The sequence below is a fragment of the Macrobrachium rosenbergii genome, chromosome 6 (genome assembly GCF_040412425.1).
Source record: "Macrobrachium rosenbergii isolate ZJJX-2024 chromosome 6, ASM4041242v1, whole genome shotgun sequence".
NCBI classification, from domain to species: Eukaryota; Metazoa; Arthropoda; class Malacostraca; order Decapoda; family Palaemonidae; genus Macrobrachium; species Macrobrachium rosenbergii.
In genome coordinates, this window is record NC_089746.1 from 9,980,806 (window position 1) to 9,999,694 (window position 18,889).

The window sequence follows — 18,889 nt, forward strand, 5'->3', positions numbered from 1 at the left end:
GACAAAGCTTCTACGGCACGTAAGAGACACATTATGTAATAAGAATTAGAATATTACGATAGCATATATAAGTTTATTAAAATAAGATAAAAAAATAGAACTTTAACTTGCCACTTATGAGTACATAATATTGAATTGTTTAACTTGCCACTTAAGAATAAAAAAAAATTAATGTTTTGCTACTTAATAAAAAAAATTAACTTGCCAGAATATAAAAAAAAAATGAAACATAACTTGCCACTTAAGATTGCAAATAATTCAATGTTTAACTTTCAACTTAAGAACACACACACACACACACAAAATTATCAATGTTTAACTTGCCACTTAAGCAAAGAAATGGATTAAACGTTTAACTTGCTACTGAACAATACAGATAAACTGAATGTTTAACTTGCCACTAAAGTATAAAAAAAATACAATGTTTAATTTCCCACTTAATAACACGAAGATAATCAATAACGCAACTGGAAACTTAAGAATACAAAAAAAAAAAAAATGTTTATCTTGCCACTTCTGAATATAAAAAATAAAAAATAAAATGTTTAACTTGCCATTTAATGTACCTCACCATGAGACGAAAAAGGAACATAAAGAATGAGATAGAAACTAAAAACCTAATATGTTATTTAAAAAAAAAATTCTTATGTAAGACAGAAAAATAATGCTTAAACTCATCTCTCTAATCTATCACACGAGGATGTCAATGAAATGATTCACAGAAAAACAATTGAATAAAAAATCCCCTACTTCCGTCTCCCGCGAGATAAGCTGTTACTTCTGCATCGCTGATAACGGGTGACTTGGAAATTCATGTCATAATCTGAGTCATGACATGATCTAAAATACGTGTCATAATATGACATTCATGTCATTATATGGAATTCATGTCACGATCTGAAATTTATGTCAGAATCTGAAATCCCTGTCATAACCTGAAATTCATGTCATAACCTGAAATTCATGTCATTCTGAAATTCATGTCACGATCTGAAATCCATGTCACGATCTGAGATTCATGTCATAATCCGAAATTCATATCAGTCTGAAATCCATGTCATATCCCGAAGTTCACGTCATAATATGAAATGCATGTCATACTCTTTTACTTCATAACCTGAAATTCATGTCATAATCTGAAACATGACATAATCTGAAATTCATGTCATAATCTTGTACGTCATAACCTGAAATTCACGTCATAATATGAAACTCATGTCATAACCCGAAATTCACGTCATAATCTAAAATTCACCTTATAACCTGATAGTCATGTCAAAATCTGAGGTTCAGGCCATGACCTGAAATTCATGTCATAAACAGGTCTGTGCCCTCGGCCCTTATCACCACCAACGCCTACCTAAAACCAACAGTCGGTTCCCCAACACATCACCAACACCACCACATCAACCCTCCTCCTCTTCCTCCTACCCCAGCCCCCAAATTCAGGCATCCATCCTGATTACCTCTTCAGCTCCGAGAATCACCTTGAAAACGAAGAGATAAGAGTCGGAATGATAAGAGGAACCTATTTCATCAGCATCAGTAAGACCAGTGCAATTGCGCAGTATAAGAGAGAGAGAGAGAGAGAGAGAGAGAGAGAGAGAGAGAGAGAGAGAGAGAGAGAGAGAGAGACTCCAATTTGAAAAAGGAAAGAATAAACATTTATTGACCAAACGAACACACCAGAGAGAGAGAGAGAGAGAGAGAGAGAGAGAGAGAGAGAGAGAGAGAGAGAGAGAGAGAGAGTCCAATTTGCAAAAGGAAAGAATAAACATTTATTGACCAAACGAACACCAGAGAGAGAGAGAGAGAGAGAGAGAGAGAGAGAGAGAGAGAGAGAGAGAGTTCCATTTGGATACGGAAAAATAAATATTTATTGACTAAACGAAAACCAGAGAGAGAGAGAGAGAGAAAGAGAGAGAGTTTACATAAGGAATAAACATTTATGGACCAAGCGAAAACCTAAGAGAGAGAGAGAGAGAGAGAGAGAGAGAGAGAGAGAGAGAGAGAGAGAGAGAGAGAGAGAGAGAGAGAGGAAAAAATAAACACTGATTGACCAAATGAAACTAAAGTAAAAACGAATAATATATCACGGAGTCTAACATGGGCCATTTACCGGTAGGTATCTTTGCAATAATTATCTTACTTCAATTTCATCACGAGTCAACACCTCCAAGTTCACAGTACACAACGAGGACTAGAAGACACGTAATCAGAGTGATATTTGATATCCTAAGACTTTGAGATTTATTTTTTTTTATTTATTTATTTTTATTGGATCTGCCACGACAGCAAACAAAGGTATGACTCAACCAATCTCTCACTGATAACGTCTGTAAGGTAAAGCCCTTCGGGGTATTTCCATAAGAGTTTTAAAATCTATAAAGATCTTCACTCTCTCTCTCTCTCTTTCTCTCTCTCACAAACACATATATATTCGTTATAATTATTACATAAATCATCTTCTTATACTTCTGAATTCACTCCTCATATAGGAAACTTATTATGTGTATGTATGTATATACATATGTGTGCATGTATATATATATATATATATATATATATATATATATATATATATATATATATATATATATATATATATATATATATAATTATGCATAGTATTAGTAAACCAATGCAGTATTAGTAAACAAGTTGGGAACAAAAGTATTTACTGTTAAATTAAACACAGTAAGTCAAGAAAGAACATACAGTAAACAAGAGCAACCACACGACTGTCGACTGTAAAATAGAAATTCAAGCTAAAACCAGCAATAATATTATTACGAATCACTCTGAAAACGCATATTAGCACAATCACTTTATAAACAATAAAGGGACAGAAGGAACAGAAAGGCAAAACAACTATCAGATCTATCTGTTGCTGCTCCAATCCTCAGACCCCGTAATTGTTCCGTAACCGCCTTAGTGACCACAATAACGTGATATGCCATTACATAAGGAACTGCGATGGCGAGCGTAATCAACAAGTAGCCTGGGCGATTTGTGGAAAGCGAGCCAGCCACACAACTCTACGGGCTTCGCTTTCCACCTTTTCAAATGCCGCTCGGCACATCACGATATTATGTTATTGTTGACGGTTATAGCTGTATCGGCTGCATTCAATTTATATAGTTTTCTCTGTCTTTCTAATAACTGATTTTTCAGGGTTACTGCATTCCCTGCATTCAGTTCATATACAGTTTTCTCTGTTTCTCATAACTGATTTTTCAGGGTTAATTTAATCCCTGCATGCAATTTATATAGTTTTTTTCTGTCTTTCAAATAACTGATTTTTCAGGGTTACTGCATTCTGCCAGTAACTCACCGATGTTTGTGTGATCAGTACTATGTAATCAGTAACCCTGAAAAATCAGTTATTCGAAAGATAGAGGAAACTCTATGTGCAATGAATGCAGCTGATGTAACTATAACCTTCAACACTACTATATGTTTGGAAGAGGGTCTACTACCTACAGTAAATATTATTATTATTATTATTATTATTATTATTATTATTATTATTATTATTATTATTATTATTATTCAGATAAACCCAATTCACATTAAACAAGCCCAAAGGGGCCGTTGACTCGAAATTCAAGCTTCCAGAGAACATGGTGTTCACTAGATTTCACAGAAAGCTGTCCACCAGAACAATATGTTTGCATGAATATTAGGATATTTCCATGTTTATTTCTTCACTGACGAAAACATGGGCCAAATACGCAGACGATAATATAATTAAGTTGGTCTTTTCCGAGGGAATAACAGAAAACTGTCCACCAGAATAATGTGTTTGTATGAATATTAGGATATTTCCATATGTTTATTTATTCACAGACGAAAAAATGGGCTAAATACGGAGACTATATTATACTGAAGTTAAATATAATGAAGTTAGTCTCCGAAGATTTTAACGCAGAAACGTTGACCGAGAAAAATATATTTGTGTATATATATATATATATATATATATATATATATATATATATATATATATATATATATATATATATATATATATATATATATACATTTAACTATAGGACATTTCCATGGTTTTATTTATTCATTAACGCAGAAATGGGTCTAAATACAAATAGTGTAATATGACGAAGTTACATACAAAGAAATTAATCTCCAAAAATTTCGACGGACAAAGGAAGAGCAGCGTTCAAGCTCACATGGGAGGAATGATCCACATAACCACATTCCCCTACGGGAGATAATTCTCATTGTTCTCTAACAAAAGACACGCGAAGCTCCCTTTAGCGATTGCCTCAAGCGATTTATGGAGTGGGATCAGAGATGTTTCAATGTCCGAAGACTTTTAGTTTTTATCAACCACGAAAATTAAAGTGGGTTGGTTCAGTTTTCTTATATGCTGTGATATCTATATTTATCAGCAACAAAATTTGAAGTAGGTTGGTTAAATTGTCTTAAACGCTCTGATATCTATATTTACCAGCAACAACATTTGAAGTAGGTTGGTTAAATGGTCTTAAATGCTGTTATATCTTCATTTACCAAGCAACAAAATTTGAAGTAGGTTGGTTGAATTGTATTCAATGCTGTGAAGTTGATATTTACCTGCCACAAAATCTGAAGTAGGTTGGTTAAATTGTCTTAAATGCTGTGATGTTGATATTTACCAAGCAACAAAATTTGAAGTAGGTTGGTTGAATTGTCTTAAATGCTGTGATATCTGTATTTGTCAGCAACAAAATTTAAAGTAGGTAGTTTAAATTGTCTTGAATGCTGTGATATTTATTGTTATCCACAGTGAATCATATTGTTAATATTAACATGTTACAAATACTAAAAGTAGCTTTCGACAGAAAAAAAGATGTATAACAGCGGATTAAAACAAAATGTACTGCATGCCCATGTTTTCATAGATGAACACAATTTGATCGAAACTACAAGTAATAACCTTATCAAAAGCAGTAATTTGAAAAACAAATAATTAGGAAAAAATCTACAAAGCTTTCTAAAAGCAATAATTTCAAACAACAAATAATTTTTAAAAATCTTCAGAGTCGAAGAAAAAACTTGTCGAAAGATGGCGCAGAAACACGCGCATGAGCGCTCACGCGCAAGAGAACAACACGAACATGAAATATGCAAGTCAATCGTACAATTCACCAGCCTTCCTCCCCTCTCTCTCTCTCTCTCTCTCTCTCTCTCTCTCTCTCTCTCTCTCTCTCTCTCTTAAAATTTAAAAGCCACGCTTTCGCAGTCGTAAAGACAAATCAATATATAAGCAATCGATAAGGGACTTTAATAACGGACTTCGTAACGAGTGATGAATGACTATAAAAAAAAAAGAAGTCCAGACAGATGTATTGATTTTCCTTTACGGTTGTGTAACAATTAGACATATTAATACAATTTACTTACAATTAAATTTAAATAATTATTCTGAATTCTTGATTCTTGATAACGCTAAATCTGTTGAGAGAGAGAGAGAGAGAGAGAGAGAGAGAGAGAGAGAGAGAGAGAGAGAGAGAGAGAGACGCCTGACATTATTCTGAATTCCTGATAACACAAAGTATGTTCTCAGAGAGAGAGAGAGAGAGAGAGAGAGAGAGAGGGAGAGAGAGAGAGAAACCCGGACATTATTCTGAATTCCTGATAACACAAAGTATGTTCTCAGAGAGAGAGAGAGAGAGAGAGAGAGAGAGAGAGAGAGAATCCGGACACTATTCTGAATTTCTGATAACACAAAGTCTGTTTTCAGAGAGAGAGAGAGAGAGAGAGAAATCCGAACATTATTCTGAATTCCTGATAACACAAAGTCTGTTCTCAGAGAGAGAGAGAGAGAGAGAGAGAGAGAGAGAGAGAGAGAGAGAGAGAGACTGGCGCTGGACCAACGCTGAACAAGCGGCGTCGCCTCTTCTCCCATTGGATGCTACATCTCGAAATCTCGGAGACCCACGCCAATGGCGGGGAAGCATCCGTTCATCTCGTGCCGGGATGTCGGCCAATGAGACTTGGGGATGAGACGAGGGCGGAGTCGCCAGAGCATCTGACCAATCACTCGTGACGTAATCCAATACTCTCGGCAAACTCTCTTTCGCCAACCGACATTTTACCGTCATTAGTTATGGGGGCAGTCAGTCAGTCACGTCAATCAAGTCGACGCTTTCGAAGGGCACGTCCGTCGGAGGTGTCCGATGCTGGCGGCGCGAGAGGCGTTTGGGGCGACAGCTGGCATGACATTGCATCGGGTTTTAATCCTTTTATGGCTCTGGACGGATATCTCGCGCCGATGAGAGCGGATTAGAATGACATTCGGAAGAGTGGCCGTACCCATCCTTTACAAGTAACAACAATAATAGAGCGAATTACCGTATTCATTGTTCATTCTTGTACAGTTCCATCAGTTAAAGAAAGCCGGAAAAGATGTAAAATGGGAAAGCTAAAATGACAAACAATCTGCCCCAAACTTACCTTCCCGAAGCGAAAGATGATGATGGACAAACTGTCCGCGCGGAATGTCCCGACGAGATTCCAACAGCTCTCTGAGCAGATGCCCAAAAAAACACGTCAGCACTCGGCTTTAACAAATGCAACAACGGACTGAAACGTATTAATGGCTCACTGGCACATTAGCCATCTCACCACAAATGTAGGCTACGGAACACTTGTGTGCTTGACGTGCGAAAACTGTACCGAGAGAGGAGGAGATGAACACTTGCTCACTCTGTAATTTTCAAGAGCACGGAGTCAGTCCCGACAATGCTTCCTCTCTCTCTCTCTCTCTCTCTCTCTCTCTCTCTCTCTCTCTCTCTCTCTCATTAGCGAAAAAAACTAAATAGGTTTTTTTTTCTTTCACATGTGTGTCAGTGGATGCAAGTGTTTTAACATGGCTTTCATGATTTTTTCTTTTAAAGTCTTTTACTTCAAAGTATTGTTAAACAGACCGTTTAATTAATGTCATTAGCATGCGCTGCTCAGTAAAGTTCCAAAGCTTCCATCTTAATAAACCACACTGCAAAGGGCATTGGAGAAGTAATACTAAAACATTCACTATTGTCTTACAGGCGTTGAGATCATTAAAACACTTCCACACGCCATATGGATTATCTCGCGAATTCTCCGGGGAGAGAGAATACCGTAGATGGAGAATGTCACAGATGGAGAATGTCACAGATGGAGAATGTCACAGATGGAGAATACTACAGCTGGAGAATTCCACAGATGGAGAATGTCACTGATGGAGAATGCCACAGCTGGAGATTGTCACAGATGGAGAATACTGCAGATGGAGAATTCCACAGATGGTTTACACAGATGGAGAATTCCACAAAGTAAAATGATTCATTAACAGCAGAAACCACATAAACAAAAGCGGAACGATCAACAGCAGGGTCGGCTGTATGAATTTCAGGGTATTATGCTCGTAAGGGCGTCAGCGTCAGCGACAGCAGGAGCAGGAGCAGCAGCAGCAGCAGCAGGCGATAGCAGCGACAGCAGGCAGCAGGCATTCCAGTTGAAGAGGCGCGGAGGGCTGGAGAGGGGAACCATCCCCTCAGGTAGCTGGAAGTAAACTGCAGGTGACTGACTCACCCGCCTACCTTTCCAGTCACGGAGAGAGAGAGAGAGAGAGAGAGAGAGAGAGAGATAAAAGGGGAGAAGGGAGCGAGAGAGCGCAAAGCAGAGAGAGAGAGAGAGAGAGCGGGCGCGGGAGACCGCGCGCGAGAGAGAGGGGATACGCAGACCACAAGGGAGGGGAGAGATTGGGAAATGTGTGTGTGTGTTTGGTGTGAGGGAGGAGGGAGGCGTGAGGGAGGTGGGAGGTGGGGGGGAGTGGGAAGGGAAGGCATTCGCCACTCCCCTCATCTATCCCTCTCCTCTCTCTCTCTCTCTCTCTCTCTCCCACCAGTGAGGGGAAGAGGCCAGAGGGGAAGGAAGTCCAAGCTAACGACGCCATTGGAGGGAAAAGAGAAGATTGATTGTAAGTGAGAGGAGGGGAGGTGCTCAGGTAGAGACCGAGGCATGGCTTGGAAACATGGGGAGGGAAAGAACGGAAGCTCTCTCACTCCCTCTCTCTCTCTCATTTCTCATTCTTCAACGAATAATTGTAGGAATTCTGAGTAATAAATAGTATGTACAGATTAGTTAAATATGGCCCCGTCACTTACGAGAAAATAAAACAATGTTGGGTTTGATCTTTGACTAAAGAAAAATGAAAATCTTTTGGATTTTCTCTATAGTAAAATATGCAAAATAAAAAAAATCTGGTTAAATTAAGATCAGCTCATATGCTTTATTACAAGAACCCCCCCCCTCTCTCTCTCTCTCTCTCTCTCTCTCTCTCTCTCTCTCTCTCTCTCTCTCCTCTCACTCTCTCTCCTCTCTCTCTCTCTTCTACGATTCATAGTAGCTATTCAGCCAAGAATAATATAAATAGATAGATTAAATAGGTCCACGTCACTCAATAAAAAATAAAAACAAAGTCGAGTTTGATCCTTGACTATAAAAAAACAAAAATTAAATCTTGTTTAAATTAAGACAAGCTCGTATAGGTTATTCCAATGACTCGTTCATAAATGATTTCGCAATGAAAATATTGCAAAATCAACCCAGTTAAATATAAACGAAAATATTCCTTTGCAGCCAATTAAGTTGCACGAAAATAATTCACATATACAGGTACGCGAGTCATTACTTCCTCTTTACCAGGCGACTGAATTAGTTATTCTGTTTGTTTGTTCGATTATCCGTTTCTTAGCAAGATCATACAGAAATTACGTAGGGATTTTCACGAAGAGTTAGTAAAAGGTGGGATTCGCGACTGGCAACACGTGATTAAACTTTGGGAGATATAGGAATGTAACGTTTTGGGAGAAGGGACAAACTAAATTTTAACATCAGGCTCCCTGAGGATGTCGTGCGATTGGGACTTCGGAAGTTCAAGCGAAGACGCAATGCATTGCTGCCCTAATAAAATTCTCCTTATATTTTAATAATTCACTTACATTTTTACTTATTCATTTGTTAATTCATCTGCTTTCCTAATAACTGATATCTTCTTTCGGTAGGCTATTTCCCATTACGCTCTGTTACTTCTTTCGAATGAACACCTCATTCTTTTAAGCTTGAATTTCGAGTCTATGGTCCCTGTGGTGGGCTTGTTCCATATGAACAGGGTTCATCTTCTCAATAATAATAATAATAATAATAATAATAATAATAATAATAATACTTACGGAAAGTTAGCCTGATTGGATGCGTGTCTCCTTTCATCCAATAGGATTTCGTTTTACACAGGGACAATTAACCAATTCTGGTCGATTAAAAAAAAAATGTTTTCATAAATGCCCTGCTCAGGTAGCTTTGCAGGTGTGCGCTCGCTCTAAGTGTTTTTTGACTGTAACGTTACTGGTTTGATTGTGACGTCATTGTCTGTCCGTCTGCAGCTTCTTCTGTGCGCACTCAGACATTAAAAAAATACTGAGGCTAGAGGGCTGCAAATTGGTATGTTGATCATCCACCCTCCAATCATCAAACATACCAAATTGCATCCCTCTAACCTCAGTAGTTTGTATTTTATTTAAGGTTAAAGTGAGCCATAATCGTGCGTCTGGCAACGATATAGGACAGGCCACCACCGGGCCGTGGTTCATTTTTCATGGACCACCGCTCATACAGCATTATACCGAGACCACCGAAAGATAATTCTATTTTCGGTGGCCTTGATTATCCGATGTACAGAAAACTCGATTGCACCGAAGAAACTTCGGCGCATTTTTTACTTGTTTGATTGAAATGTCACTGTTTTGATTGTGACGTCACTGGTTTTAGCCAAGTGCGTCAGAGAAGGTCCGAATGATCCGTGACATTATAAAGGTATAATGTACTCTGGTGCACGATCTCATGATGAGGATACAATGAAAAACGAATGATGACTGAGTGATGATGTTTTGGGTACGTTTTAGAAAAGCATTCGACAGTCGAACCTGCCTTAATAATACCTAAATATAATCAATTTCCGTTCATGGCCAATTAGAAATACAATATAAGGATGGAATAGACTACAAAATACATTAATATGCTGAAAAAATGTAATAACAGCTACATTACTGACGGCAATTATTTAGCTGTAGTATACAAGCAAAATAGCAATGTATTATACATAGTAACGTTATTAAATACACAAAGAGGATTAGAACGAAAAGAAATATGATAAATGATTAATGGTGCGTATGTGGCAGGCTAAATAAAATGAATAACGGTTATCATAAACCACATGGGATAACAAAACCTTTACAAATCGTCTTAGATTACTGAAATGAATTAGTCTAACTTATATACACTGAGATGGCAGATGGAATTCAGGCTTGTATTGTTCGACCAACAAAAACATTACGTTTTACGACAACAAACAAAATTACAGTCTTTATTTAGACTATATGGATTCTTTGCGACGATGTTTATGACTAAACACATTAAGCTTCACACATTTTTCTTTCGTGAGCATGGAGTTTGCAGCTCAGTACCTTATACAGATGCTGTAAATAAATAAATAAAAAAATAGAATAAAATAAAATATTTTGGGGTTCTGACTGTGCGTGATGTGGTAAAAAAAAAACAGAATAACTGATTCGCTTACGGAAAGAGAGCTGGGTGTCTGGCCTCTAGAAAGAGAACAGTGAAAGACAGTGTACATGTGTGCAGGAATAAGGAGAGAAAATGATTGTATCTGGAATACCTGAAAGGTTTAGTGCTCGGTGATGGGGAAGGGGGTTAGGGGGAGTTTGCAACGTCGAGAGGGCTCTGGGGACGGGTGCGAGAGTACAAATGTGAGAGCAAAAAGATTGTAAGGCAAAGGTAGAGTTTGGCAGGCGAGGAAGTGATTTTACATTTGTTTCTAGCTGCGATTATGGGTGGTTGTGCTAGGTAAATTAAATACAAAAGTAGGTTACAAAGAAAGGATTCGGGTTGTTGGTAGGTATGGAGTGGCAAGAATAATATTAACAAGTAAAAAATGCGCGCAATCGAGTTTTCTGTAAAGTGTATAATGCTGTATGAATCACAGCCCATGAAACTTTCAGCTACAGTCCGGTGGTGGCCTGTCCTATCAAATAAAAACTACTGAGGCTAGAGGGCTGCAATTTGGTATGTTTGATGATTGGAGGGTGGATGATCAACATATTAAATTGCAGCCCTCTAGCCACCGTAGTTTTTAAGATCTGAGGGCGGAAAGTGCGGACGGACTGACAAAGCAAAGTAAACAGTTTTCTTTTGCAGAAAACTAAAAAGGGGAGAGTAGTCTTGGTGTAATGTTTAGCTACAAAGCTTGATTGTTGCAAATACATGCTTATCCAAAGAAAATTGTATATGTGTATGTATGTATATATATATATATATATATATATATATATATATATATATATATATATATATATATTTGGGAAAGATAAGGGTGAGGAAAAGTATTTTACTTTATTGGAAGATCAACTTGACAAATGTGATGACAAGGAGTGGCTGGAGTTATATCTAATCGTTATACAGCAATACGAAATTAAAAACTGTAAATGTAATTAAGAGATAAGTGAGTCTGATAAGGAGGTGAGCAAAGCAAGTAAGAAGGAATTGTCGGAGGAGGATTTTTAGTCAAAAGGGTCAAAGATACTGATGCGGAAGATGTGGAAGGAATAGATCAGTAGACGTTCATGAGTGGGTCATGTTAACAGGGAATGTTTTCAGAAACAGAAGGATGACGGCACTGGTAAAATAAAAGGTTACTGAAGAAAGAAAACACGTAAAAATTGCGCCGAAGTTTCTTCTGTTTTCTGTACAGCAGCTACAGAGTATGATCAAGGTCACCGAAAATAGATCTATCTTTCGGTGGTCTCGATATAATGCTGTATGAGTCGCGGCCCATGACACTTTAACCATGGCCCGGTGGTGACCTATCGTACATCGGTGCCAGAAGCACGATTATGGCTAACTTTAACCTTAAATAAATAAAATAAAGTAACTACTGAGGCTACAGGGCTGCAATTTGGTATGTTTGATGATTGGAGGGTGGATGATCAACATACCAATTCGCAGCCCTCTAGCCTCAGTAATTTATAAGGTCTAAGGGCGGACAGAAAAAGTGCGGACAGAATAAAGTGCGGACGTCAGACAAGGTCGGCACAACAGTTTTCTTTGACGGAAAACTAGAAGGATAGCATTCGAGGCACGACAGACGAGCATATCGTACAAGGAACACGAGAGGATGGCGATGTCAGTCAGGAAAAACTGCTAGAGAAAATAAGGCAAGGAAATGCACAGGTAAGGCCACTCGAGAAACAACTCTCTTAATAAAACGATGCAAGCAGAGCAAAGCTGTCTTCAGTGAGCGTAGTCCTAGGTCGATGGCCATTTGCTGAGTGCAGAAGAAAAAGAAGCAAGAGATGAATTATGCAAAAGTGGGAAGGTTCAGTGGCCGTTTGAAAATGCTCGTAGAAGTAACTGTTGAAGATCAGGACTTGATAGGATCAAAATTGAGATGCTTCAGTGTGGTGGCAATAGTGCTACTGAATGGCAGACCAGGGTTTGTAAGGTACGTCTGGCTGAGAGAAAGTTCTTGAAGGAATGGGCGAGAGGGATAACAGGTCCACTGTGGAGAGGTAAAGGTGTTAGTGGGTGGCGACTGTAATTATGAGATGTGTTTGATTGCTGGAAAAAAAAAAAAACGAATGTGGCATACATGGACCTACAAAACGCTTACTAAAGAATAAGGGGTAAGTTTATGAAAAGAAGTGCAAGTTCCGCCAGTATTAAGAGGGAGGAGGCGGAGAGGCAGACCTAAAAAGTCCTCGATAGCAAGGGTAAAAGAGGTATACTGGAAAGGAAGGGCCTTAATATCCTGAAGTGCGATTGTGTGTAAGATAGAGATGAATGAAGCAGAGCGTACAAGGGAGTTCATATGGAACAAGCCCACCAAAGGGGCCATTGCCTTGAAATTCAGCTTCCAAAGAATATGGTTTTCTTTTGAAAAAAAAAAAAGTACAGGACAAGAGGTAACAGGAAATACAGAGAGATGATATCACTTATTAGAAAAAAATAAATAAACAAAAAATAAAGAAATAGATAAAAAGATAAGTAAATTAAAATACAAGAATTACTGTAGGGTAGCAATGCTTTGCAACTTCGTTTGAGCCTTCGCGGTTCCAATTGCACAAAATCCTCAGGTTTTCTACACTGGGAGGTTCATCCAAGATTCAGCAGTTGTCAAGGAGAAACAAACGCACTTAAACATACTAAAAAAAGGCCGAGAGAGAAATGTTAAGGGTTTGGGGGTGACCGGCCCCTCTAGGCGAGTCTAAATATTACATAGCGTCGCATGATACTCTGTCGTCAGCCGCTATGTCATGCATAAAAGAACTCCCAAACAACAATAGAAATGATGCCATTAAGTCGCAGGGAGATGCCTCCAGGTCAAGCTGACGGATTTTATAAATCTCATTATCAAATCTCTAGGACAGTGATCCAAGTATGTATGTATCTATGTATGTAAGTATGTATGTACTGTATATATGTATGTAAAATATGTTTTTTTATGTTTCTAACATCATAATGCATTATACATACATAAATACATACATACACACGCATGATCTATGTATCTAAATATGTGTGTAAAATACATATTTTTGTTTCTAACATCATAATGCTTTATACATACATACATACATACATACATACATACATACATATATACATACATACTATATATATATATATATATATATATATAGCTATATATATATATATATATATATATATATATATATATACATAAAAATATAAATATAACGAATATTTATGTAACTTCAGAAAATACTCATAAAACAAGAAACCACCTGACCACGAAAAAGTGAACCAGCTCTGTAAAACAAAACATGAAAACTCTCTCTCTCTCTCTCTCTCTCTCTCTCTCTCTCTCTCTCTCTCTCCCGAGAGCGACAGGGTTCCCTTCCTCCCTCCCTTGGCAAACTTTCCGGTACACCAAGTGAACACAAGTGTAAAAGTCAATACGGTGGGTGATTATCATAGGGTGAGGGACGGAATATTAGACAGGCGAGAGAGAGAGAGAGAGAGAGAGAGAGAGAGAGAGAGAGAGAGAGAGAGAGAGAGAGAGAGAGAGAGAGAGAGAGAGGATTTTTTTCTACGCTCAAGAGCGAAAGGTGTAACTTGCTATATGATCTCACAGTCTGGAGGGTGGACAGAAAAGTTTAAAAATGATATTACCCAAACAGAGCATTCCGAGGAGAGAGAGAGAGAGAGAGAGAGAGAGAGAGAGAGAGAGAGAGAGAGAGAGAGAGAGAGAGAGAGAGAGAGAGAGAGAGAGAATTTTTTCCTAAACCATAGAGCGTATGATGGAACTATTGCCTTAATCTCGATGTTATATGATCTCGCAGTCTGGAGGTGAAAAATAAAGTTGAAAAATAATATCATCAAACTATAACATTCCGAAGAGAGAGAGAGAGAGAGAGAGAGAGAGAGAGAGAGAGAGAGAGAGAGAGAGAGAGAGACCTCTCAGGTGAAAACACAGATTACAAAAAAGTTGAAATATTATACTATATCATCACACTAAGATATTCCAGAGAGAGAGAGAGAGAGAGAGAGAGAGAGAGAGAGAGAGAGAGAGAGAGAGAGAGAGAGAGAGAGAGAGAGAGAGAGAGAGAGAGAGAGAGAGAGAGAGAGAGAGAGAGAGAGAGAGAGAGAGAGAGAGCTTCTAAGGTGTAATTATTAATAACCATAATGAAAATCATTTTAGCTTTTATCATTATTGTTCACACTACACCACACAGCCCTGAAGGAAATAAATGAGATCATATGGGTTGAATGGGTGGGAAGAAATGATGGAAGAAAAGAGGAGGGGGGGAAGGGGAAGGTGAGGGTGAGGGGGGGGAAGGGATAGGGAAGGGGGGAGAGGGGTAGGGGATGAGAGAGGAGTTTACAGGTGAGGGTGAGGGAAGGGGAGGGGGAAGGGGGTGATAGGGAAGGGGGGAGGAGAGGGTAGGGAGGGAAGGGGGGGAGAGAGGAGTTTACAGGTGAGGGTGAGGGAAGGGGGAGAGGGGAAGGGGGGGTGAGACAGAGGTTTACAGGTTGGGGAAGGGGAGAGGGAGAGGAGACGGAGAGTGGGAGGAGGAGGAGGGAGAGGGAGGAGTTTACAGGTGAGGGTACATGAAAGCGAGGTGCCAAAGTCAACAGTTAGTGGCAGGTCATTTGGCTTATTGATTGCACCAGTTTGTTGCGACTCTGGGAGAGCAAACCCGAGAGAGAGAGAGAGAGAGAGAGAGAGAGAGAGAGAGAGAGAGAGAGAGAGAGAGAGAGAGGTGGGGCAGGAAAGAGGAGAGGGGGGCGACCTACTCTCCTGTTCCTGTTCCTGTTCCTGTTCTGCTGTTGCTGCTGCTACCACTGCTGCTCTGCCCAGCAGGCTGTTGCTGCGATGGATGGAGAGCAAGGGAGGAAAGGGGGAGGCCGTGAGTGAGCATGTCGAGTTTGAGTTGTGATCGTACTGATATATATACATATACATATATATACAGGTATATATATATATACATATATACATATATACATATATACATATATATATATATATATATATATATATATATATATATATAGTATATATATATATATATATATATATATATATATATATATATATATATATATATATATATATATATATATATATATATATATATATATATATATATATATATATATGTACAGTATATACACACACATACATGTATGTATATATAGAAATATTTAAATATACTGGTCACATTTGACCTGATACGTACAAAATTTATATTAACCACAGTGCCCTCTTACCTTCGAAAAGTCAAGAGGGCGTTGTGGTTAATAAAAATTACACATAAATAAATAAATAAATAAATATAAAATCTACTGATCACATACACCACCAATACTTAATACCAATAGAGCGTCTTTAAATTTCTATATTTCCTTCACATATTTTGGCTAAGTATTTCACTGGAAGCCTTGAATCCGAAGGTGGATATAAATGGCGAAGTTCTTCCTTCCTTCCCTGGTGGGATTCGACTCGCCCTTGACAGAAAGAGCGAGGTCACAGATAACCCAAAACAGTTTAGTATCCTTTATCACCATCATTCCATTAACAAGAGACAAATCCCAGTGTTTATGGGGCGTTATTTATATAATTATTATTTCAGTAGATGAAACCTATTCACATGGAACATGCACACAGGAGCCACTGACTTAAAATTCAAGCTTCCAAAGAATGACGGTTTCAACCTCCCACCGCAGACCCCACACTGCAGAGCCAGTGATTTTTCATCGCCCGGGGGGAGACACTATAACCACTAAACCAGCGGACCGGGTTTATACCTTTGTAAGTACAGCATTTTTCTCCCTGAGGTTGGGCGGATTGGTTGACACGAAAAACGGCTGAATTCGTCCCAAGAGCTAAATCGACGAAGACATCCAAATGGAAAAACATCGCACTCCATAACCTCACGACAGGTGATTATTATGCGAACGTAACTTTATTTTTACAAGGAATTCCTTCTTGTTAGCTCTATCATCTGTTAAATGATAAATACTTTGAAATGGTTTCGGCAGCTGTTCCAAGAGCTGTGCCTGTAATAATCTTTAGCACAGTTGTCTGTTTTCGTTCGAATCATTTTGTTAATTGGCGTCAGATGGACAATGTTTCCATTTTATAATACAACATTTTACAACAAGGAACAAAAGTCGGATTTTACCGAGTTGAAGCGGAGGAAAAGTTTGATTATTTCTAATCACGGTGCGACTTTTCCCACCATTTTCCCCTTGACTTGATAGAATTAATACCCCCCTCTCTCTCTCTCTCTCTCTCTCTCTCTCTCTCTCTCTCTCTCTCTCTCTCTGTGAGCTGGACTTTCCACATTACTCTCTGCATTAACAACACGTGTGCCACTGGCAATCATTGAAAACGATTTGACCTTCGAATAACAATTGCTGAAGCAAGTTTTCATGTGCTATTTACAAAAAAAAAAAGTAATGCCTAATGAGCTTTAACTATAAGACTAAAAAATAAAACAAGTAAAAAATGCGCCGAAGTGTCTTCGGTGCAATCGAGTTTTCTGTACAGCCGCTGCAGCGTATAATCAAGGCCACCGAAAATAGATTAATCTTTCGGTGGTCTCGGTACAATGCTGTATAAGCCGGGCCCATGCAACTTTAACCATGACTCGGTGGTGGCCTATCCTATATTGTTGCCAGAAGCACGGTTATGGCTAACTTTAACCTTAAATAAAATAAGGGCGGACAGACAAAGCCGGCACAATAGTTTTCTTTTCAGAAAACCAAAACCTTCATGATCTCTTCAGGCGTTCTTCATAAATCTTTTTGTAAGAAGCATCCCGCTGCAATGCTGTTATCAAGGGATCATTCCATACACAAGTTATTTCGACTACGATTTCACCTTATGTCTTTCATTTCCCTTCAGTCTTAACTTAGTGCAGAACGCCGGTTTAATATGTTTATTTATTAGGTAAGTTTATTTTTTCACCCTACTTTGATGTCTGTGATCTTCATCTCTGAAATTTCGTGAAATCTATTTACATTCGGGTTTGATCCTCGGTGAGTTGTATTTTCATTTACGCCTGATCTTGATTAAGTTTTGATTTTCAATAAAATATGATTTTGGCGAGTTCAATTTCTTTTTTGAGTTTTGCTTCCATTCACGTCTTACCGTCTCTTGGACGATTATTTTATAACCATACTTCAACTTTTATGAATTCCATATATTATATTAAGCTTCCCACAAATTATGAACACGCCCCATTATTCACATTATATTTGAAAGATTTGCGTCAGTACTAAGAAAAGCGAAGAGTATACAAGTTACAATTGTCAATAAAATCTTAAGATAACAAGTCTTAAGATCATTTAATCTTAAGCAAAGATATCATTTATAAAACCAAGGGATTCATAGGTCACGATATATGAACTATTTCTGCAGTTTGAATGATAAAGGTCCCGTGGCTCTTTTGACGTCCATTCACCTCTCAGTAATGGGCGAATAAAAACAACGTTCCCTAAATCTCTCTCTCTCTCTCTCTCTCTCTCTCTCTCTCTCTCTCTCTCTCTCTCCATCAAATGGGTGTGGTCCATTCCTCTCCCGAGGAATGTAGGCGAGATGAGAACACGGGAGGACTGAGCGCAGCACGAGAGAGAGAGAGAGAGAGAGAGAGAGAGAGAGAGAGAGAGAGAGAGAGAGAGAGAGAGACCTAAACTGGGAAACCGTCAGTACAGTACAGGTATCTGCATAAAAAGAAACACCATTTTTAACTATACATACATTACCATCACATGACACCCCCACCCAAAACAAAAAAAAAAAGGACGACATAAAATAACAGCCCCAGAGAACTCAATCCGTTCCAGCCGCCACGACAAACATGCGTAATGACAAATAGCTCACGAAAAAAAAAAGAAATAAACAAAATCACAGACTGCAGTACTATAAAGAAAGGACATTAGTCGCAACGGAATGTTCTAATAAGAAGCTGCACACCGAAATCAATGTTCACCTTGTGCGCTGTCCTTTGATGATGCAGCTGCACAGTCCGTGCAACGTGCAGCTGTGTTGCAGTTATCCAGACCAGAGGTACTGCTGATCCAGAATATACTGCAATTCTTGTGTTAGCTCTAATATCGTCTATTTCAGCACATCATCCATTAAGGCATTTAACTCTGTTGATTACACGAGAAAAATTTAACTTCATGCATTCCAAACGGTTTAAGATTTCTTTGTTTAAATCAGTAACTGAAGGCACACTATTTAAACTAGAGAAATGGAGGCATCTCTTTCCTTACTGTAACTTCGGCAGGA

The 18,889-nt window shown here is 38.5% G+C and overlaps 1 protein-coding gene across 3 annotated transcripts in view; it reads right to left on the reverse strand.

Annotated features, from left to right (window-relative positions):
- The window catches only part of peb (pebbled), a 325,749-nt gene that overhangs the window by 144,203 nt on the left and 162,657 nt on the right, over nt 1-18,889 (reverse strand). Inside the window, exon 1 of one of the 3 annotated variants that reach the window (XM_067104888.1) lies at nt 6,463-6,588. The exons of 1 other annotated variant lie outside the window; for it this stretch is intronic. The gene's annotated coding sequence lies outside the window, so the exon portion shown is untranslated. Of the gene's footprint in view, nt 1-6,462; nt 6,589-18,889 lie in introns of those variants that run through there. One more of the 3 variants, XM_067104887.1, reaches the window with a different exon arrangement.